Genomic DNA, 9,659 nt, shown 5'->3' with positions numbered 1-9,659 from the left:
AAATGGGAGGGGAAATTGTGAGAAACTTTACATTCTTGCACATGAAACGAGCTCAAATTGCAAATATTCTTGGACCAATATTATCGACCTTTTCGTCTTTGGTGACAGACTTCATCAACTTTCATTCGATATCGAAAGCCTACTTTTTTCCCTCACCGTGTCCCTCCGACCCAATATTTACTTGGAAAAGTTTTCACTCTCTACATGTCTTAAAAGCACTCTAAATTTAGAAAACTGCGAGAAATTGAGTGCCAGGCGGGTCTTCATTGCCAAAACAGATGATGCTAGGGAGGGAAAACGCGACGAGAACTTGACATTGAAGTATATCTTACGATGAGGTGTTTCCCGGATTTCATCCTGGGATTTATCATGTTTCCCTTGTTATGCATGCGTATCCACATACTCGTATGTACATACATACAAGTACGTACGCACGTACGGATATTTCGCGAGTGTCACAAGGGAAAGTTTCAATTAACCGAAGATTGTCGAATACGGAACGAGGAAAAGTGCTCTGGGAATACCAGGAATAATGCTGGGGCGTACATAAGTTAACAACCGCAATATCAATGGCCCGATTTGTATTCACGTCTTAATGACCGATTTCACGTGTTTGATTCGATTTTCGACACCATGAATGAACCATTATGGTTGGTTCTGTTCACCAATTTCCCACGCATGTCAAACATCTGAAAGAACAAAGATGCTTCCTTACTTAGTAAAACTTTAGTCCTTACCGAACGCTATCGTTTTCAGCATCCATATTTCTTGCTTTGGTTTTCGGTATCTCGATAAATTGTTTTCCTTGCAAAGGACCCTACAGTTTAAATTTGATTTCTGAAGAATAATTAGAGTATGTCACATCCACTAAATTTCATTTGAATCCTTTAGCTGTACATGTCAAACATGAATCCGCCTGTTCTGCTTCAAAGACTTCGAGTGGGTCAAGCTTCTTGAGTAGTGCGAAACATTTAAATCATTAAAATAGCACTTAATTTGTGTTCAAAAGTGCACATTAATCCAATGAGGGCACAAAACCACGATGTAATTACCACGGACTTCTAGAGATGTGGACTGCGAACGGAAGCAAAACTTCTTGACTCCTAAACGGTTCACTTTATTCCAAATATGAACTTCATACCACCACAGACCTCATTGAATCAAAGAACATGGCCAAATTTGAACACACTATTATGCTTATGGAGCGCAGGAGGTATGGTCAAAACTCTGTAATAAACACTAAATAAAATTCGAATTTTCGACCAGCTCCTGGTCAGCTACATAAGTTTTGACAATATAACTTTGAAACGAACCACTTTTAAAATAACTTGCCTTCAGTTGAAGAGATCTCCATTTCTTAAATTTTTACCTGAGTCAAACTCAAATTCATTGGTAGACCAAATATCACATAAAGATTGAAAGGTAATAAATACGTAGACGAATTGTAACCATTCATTTTAATGGTACTAGGGATAAAATTTTTTTTTTAGCGGTTAGAAAAACCAAACCAAAAAGTTGAAAAAAATGGCTAAGAGTTGCTTTGACCAAGAGCAGGCCGATTTGGCGGGAAGCTCGTTCGCAGTCAATTTATTTCTAAAAGTTTGTAATTGTTCCTGCAATGCTTTAAGTACTTCTTGACTGGTCACACCTTGATATGTCGGATCCAATAGAGTTATAAAAAACATAAGTCACTAGTTGCCATCTCTTGATTGGACAACGCTTCAATATCTTTGCGAGCCTGAGCAATGTATGTTCTGATCGCATTAAATGGTATGATTAGAATAACTCCTACATTCTTACAAAAGAAAATGACTTTCAAAGGCCTGACACCAAATGAAAAAGTGCTTGAATCCGCACCGGTCGGATTAATTTTGGATTGGCTCTTAGCAAAAGCTGTATGTACCTATGTAGCCTGACTTTTCGTCCTTCAAAAGGATACGAAGGACATCATTTGGCTTAACAGATGTATCTACTTGACGATCTTTGAAAGACATTGTTATTGCGCCATATAATGCCATATCCGCATTCATTTCCAGATAACACTTGACATCGCCGATGCGAGCATGATCGTCGAATTCGACGGCATCATTATCTTAATCTTTCATAGCTTCGAACAGAAACAATTAGTCTCCATAAGAACCGAAATGGATTGCTATGGTGTCACCTGGATGTTGCATGAAAGCAACATTTTAAACATTGCGTGATTTTTTCTGTTCCTCATGCTTGAACAACGCACTAGTGAGATACCGCAATTGTGGGTAGCTAAATTCTGGACCGACAAACCGTACTTGAAGGACATTAAATCATGGCATCCATATCATAGTACACGAAGCCTGGGAGCTTCATGGAGATTAGTGAAGCTTGCTCATTTCAAAAACGAACCAGTCTGCTGTTTTGGTCGAATTTTCTAACGAACCGTTTCAAAAATGCCTTGAAGGACACGTGTCGCTTGATCAAGATTGACAGTTTTCTGGGAATTTGCAACGGGAAAGAACGAGAAGCCATTGGGCCGTGGCCATAATGATGATACTGCTGGAGTCAAATTCAATTGCAAATTATGGAGAAATCAGACACTTAAAAGGTTCTATAATTCAAAAACTTGGTTCAACTTGAGAACTATTTTTCATGCTCTACATTGGTTAGGGAATCGATTGGTGGTTCCTGCAGTGCATTGGTAGGTAGATTAAGGCTGATTGGAAAATTGCTTCATCGTTCCCTAATGCTTGATCCCCAGTTACTGTGCAATAGGTACTTGTCTATTCCAAGGCACTTTTAATGAATCCATGTATCACAGACCTTGATGTTTAAATTGTTTTGTTTACATCCAATGAAACAGAGGAAGGGGGTTGAAGTTTACTTTCCCGATGACTTCTCAATCAGCCGTGATTGTGAGACTTGATCCAGCTTGATTCCGTTCAACCAGGGAAAAACGCTCACGATCTTGTATGTAACACATTGAACTAAGTTAATCGCCATCGCCAAGGCGGCTTTTGGAGCAGAAACGATCCTTCAGAAACTTGCTCTTGAAAGTTTCCTTTCAAGGGAGTGGAGGAGGTGGTGATTTCCACACCCGATCCTGGTCAGTCCAATGGTGGACAAGAAGACGTTCACCAATGGGCTGGGTCTCAAAGATTTGATTCGCTCGCACAATTCAAGGGGAGACATTCTTGAAAAGCGTGATTGCAGCAACAGGTGGTTGGACAATCTTGGGAGATCGTTTCCGTGATTCTCGAACTTGGCGAGTAGACAGTGAAATCTGTAGGCCGTCCGGGAGGATTTCCCCCACTTCAACTGGCAAATATCTTTTCGAACGGGACCAGTTCTAGGCATACGTAACGACTACCATACCAGTCAAGCAAGTGCAAGAGGTACTTTTGATCGAGTACACAACTGCTTTTCTCTTGGAGAAGCCCTCCACATTCTATCCTTATTGGTGGTAGGCAAATACTCGAATTAGATTGCGCCATGGCGTTTCTAATACCTCGAGTCCTAAAACGACTGTAGTATGTATGCTGGGGCCCTTCATTCAACAGGTTGACGTTGCAGGTGGGTAATGCAAGCTGGGCCTCTCACTTCTTTGGTGGGGAAAACACAAAACACGGTTCAAGTTCAAAAGAGGATGCGAATCAATCAAATATGCTACTGAAGAAAATGACAGCGCACTCGTCGTCTAGGTACCATATGGTGTAAGATCCCATACAGTTCCAATGAATTTAGAAACTTCAGTTACGGGTCATTCGGCATTTGGTCTGGTTAGCCATTCGAGAACAGGATTTGTGAACTCAAGACGTGAAAGATTCATTTCATGGACCTTTTACTTTGTAGCTTAATCTGTTACCATTGTTTTGATATTGGTTGAGCGAACCACGTGGTAGGGCTTTTGTAGTGTTCAATATGATATCGCTCGGAAAGAAAGTTGCAAGCACTCGAATAGATATCTCTCACATATCGGATCTTTTGTCAAATCGAAGATGCGAAACAAAACGACAACTTGATTGCTTGAAACCAAACAAGCCGAACAAAAGAGAAAAATACGACTTTCATTCAAGCCTTTTTCTGGCTCGTTCGCGAAATCTGTCGACATCGGTTTTCCACCGGAACTGCATTCAGTGACGCGCTAATGACTCTGAAAATCGAAACAGCTTCTCCGTTGGATAGATAGATAGACTTCGTTTTCTCATACTTTAATTCATATCAATCGAAGCATGAATTTTGAGTCCTGCCATTGTGGCAACCCCGCCTTCCTTCCAAAGACGAAGCCAAGCTTCTTGAAGAACGAAGAAAAAAAAACTGTATTACATGCTACAGCTTAAGGAAGATTTCTCAATCTCATGGACGCAAAAAGGCGATTTCTAAGGATCCAACCAACCACCGGGGCCAAGTACAATACCTATTACTGTAGCTACAACTCGTGTATGCGTAATACTGCCGAACGAGGCGCGACTTCACAGTCGGTATAGGGTTAAGAAAAATATTTGTATTCTCCGTTCGTCGTGCAGAGGCTTGCAGTGCAAAGTCGTGTCCCAATTCAGTTTGTCAAACCGCAGAGTGACAATTTTATATTTTCTGGGCATCTCAAGTCACGACCTATCCAGTTCAGTCTCAGATAGTATTATGAAAGTCCCACTAGAGCGTCTACTACATATACAATTAATTGTTTACAAAACTACAATCTTGAGAGTTTCGTCATGATTGGAAATTGAGCAATGTCAAAAAAGCTGATCCGAAAACGTGTATATGACCTTTCCCCCCAAACTAGACGGCCTTTTGGCAAACTCATATCTATGATTGTCGAGTTGCGTTTTCTCACCCGCAATCATTTCCAATATCTATCGGGCTTATAATAGTCGGAAAAATTACCCCCTATCCCAATAACGTCGAAAACCCGAGCTTGACATATGGGTAATAGGCCTCCACTCACTCAAGGTCTCCAAAGGTGAAGATGGAGCATGAGAATTGATGACGATGGTGAGTGGTGCGTCCGTTCTTACCTTTGTACTTCACTATAAAGATAATGATGATGATCGTCGAGGATATCGTTGTGAGTAGAAAGGTCTTTCTTTGCCACTCTCAACCTTGACTTGGGCGGCAGAATATTTCTTGCACCTCATTCCGACAAATTAGGGGGGAGGGGGATAGAAAGAAATCCAGCCTTGAAGTCAATGAAACGTCATACGAATGTGGTTTATTTACCATTCCTTCTTCACCTCAGTAGCCACAGAGGCGATAGCTACCTACATACAAAAGCCAATTACTCTTCCTAAGTTACACACGTGGCCCAAATGTTGAATGGCCAATGGTAAAATTGGTAAAATGGCGAATTTAATTGGGACGTCAGTTAGTCGAAAGAAAGATGTTTCTTATCCACCGAGCACCCTCTATTCACGTAAGACATTTCTAATCTCTTCCAAGCAAGAAGTGCACGATTGAATTTGGCTCAAATAAATAAAGCACTTCCTGGCCAATCCGGGTGCACCAAGATCAAACTGGTGATCTTTCCCCCTTCTGGGCAAGCAAACAAGAAAGTGCTCGAGCCATTTCCCCCGTCAAATTCAAATCCCTCGGTTGGGAAGCCTCCTTTCAGGCGTTTTCACAACGCTCTTCTCCACATCAGGCCAGTAGCAACCCTCGTCGATCCCTTCATTTCAACGACCACCTTGTGGAGTGCATCCAAGCCCGGAGCTATTCACAGATATACTCACACACGGTGATTCAGACATGCAACGAGTCCGAAACCTCGCGCGTCATCTTCATCCGCTATCGCCTTACTGAAGAACCAACCAACCAACCAACCAACCAACGAATCCACGAGCACATCCTCGTCCGTCGACGACGTACGTACCAGTTTTGGTTCCACCATCGGGTTGAATAAGCAACTTTCCTGGGTGGATCCTCCTCAGTCTGATTTTAGTGCTGGCAGAGAGGTGAGCTCCCTTGTCTATGGAAAACACACAATCACACACATAGCACAGAGATATTACCGGCAAGACTTCATTGAGTGGTGAGCTTCGTGAAAACTTGACGTCTTCACGCAATTCCCGTAATCTACATCCATCGTACTAAAAGGTAAGAGCGTTTCGTTATCTTGGAGTGCGAATGTAATGAGTTGGGCATTAGATGTTGTCACTACGGTCGAAGGGATATTTGGCACATGACGTTATTTTGAAATGACTGATTATGCCGTTAATGGGAATATTACTAACTCGAGCCATGCACGCATTGCTCATAGCCAATGTTTTTAAGGCTCAAATCTGCTTGGGAATGTTTCAGATTTCCCACCCTCGAATGAATTGAAATCAAATAGATAATGTGGAAGTGGGCTTCCAATTTAATTGGATCCTGTCGACTTCCCGAGACCGTTCCGAAAGCATTTCCGGCTTCAAATATGGTGTATGGTTAAGATTACGATTTCCTTCTAATGCCATTGAAATTACGGACGATTTGACCTAGTTTCTCAAACAACTCCTCCCTACTCACTTCGTGCTTTTTTCACTTTGGAAAACCCTTGGCATAACTAGCGATTTTCCAATCAACTTCCGGCCAAAGTGCAAGGAGCATTAAAAAGAAACTCGCTAATAAAACAAGCCCATTGCCATTTACGAAGGCTCACGAACATGATGAAGAGCTTGATGATAATGGTAGTCATCTCTCGGACAGATTGGACCACGGATTTGTGTTCTAATGAGAGTCAAACACGACAGCCAAATTGTACATTGCCCAGACCATAGGTCCGCCTTTAGAATTGTCATGCTCAATTGGAGCCCATCTGCATGAGGAATCTCGACTCCTTGTCTTTTGGTGCAAGTTTCAGGTGCTCGAAGAAAGTCCCATCCTCCGTTGTCGTCCAAAAGATCCCACCATCTGACGGTGGATGCTCGATCGATCGTCAGCCATTGGCGTTCAGGGTATTGTTTCGCTCAGAAAATATGGTCATTACTTTCGTTCTCAATGGACGCAAGTTGAGCTGTTGAGCTCCGAAAAAGGGAACATTTAAAATCGAGCTTTTGTGTGGCGTCAACTTCTTTGATTGGGATGACGAACACAACGGGGGAAAGCGGACGGAGATTCCAAAGGAAAGAGAGAGTGACAAAATGAGAAGACACCAAGATTCGGTTTGTTGTTGTTCACCGCAGTTGCTTCGTTCACATGAGTCACAATTACCAAAACCACACATGGTGCACATGGTGTTGGTTGGTGTTGTTGAGCGCCAGATTGGCGTTCCATTAAGAACGTTGTTTGCATGCAAATCCAAATTGTTTAACCTACTTGCGATCATCATGAACAAGAGAGGGTTGGTGCGCTATTAATTGACCCTATGCAATACCAATTGTGTTGATTTTCCCAGGTACGTTAAGGATGACTGCCACTTGACTCACAGTCAATCGGTTCGATGATTCGAGGGAAGCAAAGTTTTATTCTGCTTTTAGTCGAGAAGGATTCGAAATTTGAGCACCATTCATGATCCAAATCCGGGCGGGTTTCTTTTGATTTCGCTTTTAAACCAATAGCCATAAAACAGAAATGATTGGAGATCATTGGAAATGACCCGCAAAAGAATGGAATGGAAACATCGCCCCCACCAAAATGTCAGGATTGAGTTCATCAAAAGAAGGTGCGGAGACCTGAAAGAAACGCGATTGATGAACTACAAATTGCCCAGTTTAATTGTTGTCGTGTTGTTTGATCAAAGCCAGACATTCTCATTCCTTTTTTTTCAAGAGTAAAACCGACCGATACTTTCTCTAGAATGGTTCTTGTCCGACTGACGTGTGAGAAAATTTCTTTTGAAGGCGCTTCACTCTGGCCAATGAATATCACTCAGGAATACCATCCACTTTCAAAACGACAAGTGTCTGTGACACTCCGTCAGTTTATCAAAACGGTGGTCAAGGCATGCAGAATTCTTGAATACCCTTTCAATGCTATGAAACAGAGCAAGATCTGCTAGAATTTGCACACCATTGAGTCACATTCTTGGGACTGATTGCGCTCGCAAATGGCGCCGATCCAATGGGAAAATGCCAGTCTTCAATTGACATTCACAATGCCTTCAAGCATTGTATTGCTTGGGATCACGAGTCAAGAAGTTTCACCAGGCCCAGCCCTATTTTGTCCGAAATCACGTTCCAAAGAGTGGATGGTAAACATGTCTCCACTTGAAATGAAGGAGACTTATGAATTCCACAAGGCACTCAAGTCTCGTCATGACTTTGGGAATGAATTTGCTAAGGGTGATCTTGGTGGAACGAGAAGCCTGAGTTGGCCACGGTTGACAATTATCCACAAAATACTGCCACGAGTTGCTAAATCGCAAGACAGTAATCGCCATCGTCATCATCCATATTCAAGCCTGGCTGGATTTGACAGAACCAAGTGCGAGCAATGTCGCAAAGCGTGTGTGTGTGTGTGTGACCTTCTCCAATGGCCGGAGAGAGAGGATTTCCTCACTCACCAAAAGTAATGGTGGCGGTGGCATGTACTCTGTAGATGATACACTCAATTAAACATTCACAGACATGTGTCAGGAGAAACTGGCAACTGACCTTTGGTGTTCCCCACTGCCAATCAAATCTACATGCATTTTCAATTATACCGAAACCGATGAAGCATGGGTGCCAATTCGGCCTTGGGAGTTCAAGATTGAGATGCTGCTGATTGATTGACTCCGGAGACAAAAGGAATAGAAGACAATACACGAAACAGAGAAGGGGGAGATGTTGAATTAATAGCAATCAGAGTTTCCACTGAAGGTCTTGCGAACAATTGGCCTCCCCGTCCATTCCCATGGAACTCCTTATTTCCCATTCGTGAATGGGCCTCCAATGTAAACCGCGACCTTCACGGAGGCGAAAATGAGCATGGTCATGTCTCTTTGTGATTCCAACCATGAGTGTGCCATTCACATTCTACGTCTTACGAGGCCTCTCTCCCTCTCTGTCTCTCTGTGGGAATGTATGTCGCATCACGTATTCACATTTCACCGAGGGTGATGTCATTTCATGGGCTCGCCAACATTGCTTTTATTTACTCACCGAGATATTGTGCATGAAGAAGTTGGCCGTGAAAGCTTTTTAGGAGAGATACTCAAATCAGACACCCACGAGGGGCCATGATGGATGATGGTTATTGGCCACTTTCTCGAGTGTCTCTCCTCTCTTTTGGACAATTCACAACAGGTGCGGGATGAATATCATTCAACCAAAGATATCGTCTTCCTGGCCAAGGGGGGATTGGTGGGAAAAATCTTAAACGCTCCTCAGACAGATAAAAACTCCGTTTGAGAGAGAGACTTTTACATGCTTGAGAAATCGAAATCTTTACTTAATGGGATGGAGAACTCGGCATGCATGGAGGTGTGTTAACTTTTTCCACCTTCCACTTTCATCAGCATATCATCATCTCGTCGCTTTCAGCATGATGATTGTTTGGCCAAGATCTCGAGCCCGTTTCTTCAATGGAGCGGGACATTTTATTGATAATTGGTAATTACTCCACGCCTTAAAAAGGGCTATCAGTTAGAAGAATCAGATCAGATAAGTCTCTTTGCGGGCATGGATCAATGTCAGGAGTGTTCAAACAAAAGGGTCTATTTAGGTTAGTGTTGAAAGGATGACATCAGCAGAAAGTCGGAGATCAATCAAGGGATAATCAAAAAGCAC

This window comes from Tigriopus californicus, chromosome 11 (genome assembly GCF_007210705.1).
Source record: "Tigriopus californicus strain San Diego chromosome 11, Tcal_SD_v2.1, whole genome shotgun sequence".
NCBI classification, from domain to species: domain Eukaryota; kingdom Metazoa; phylum Arthropoda; class Copepoda; order Harpacticoida; family Harpacticidae; genus Tigriopus; species Tigriopus californicus.
This window is presented reverse-complemented; position numbering follows the sequence as displayed.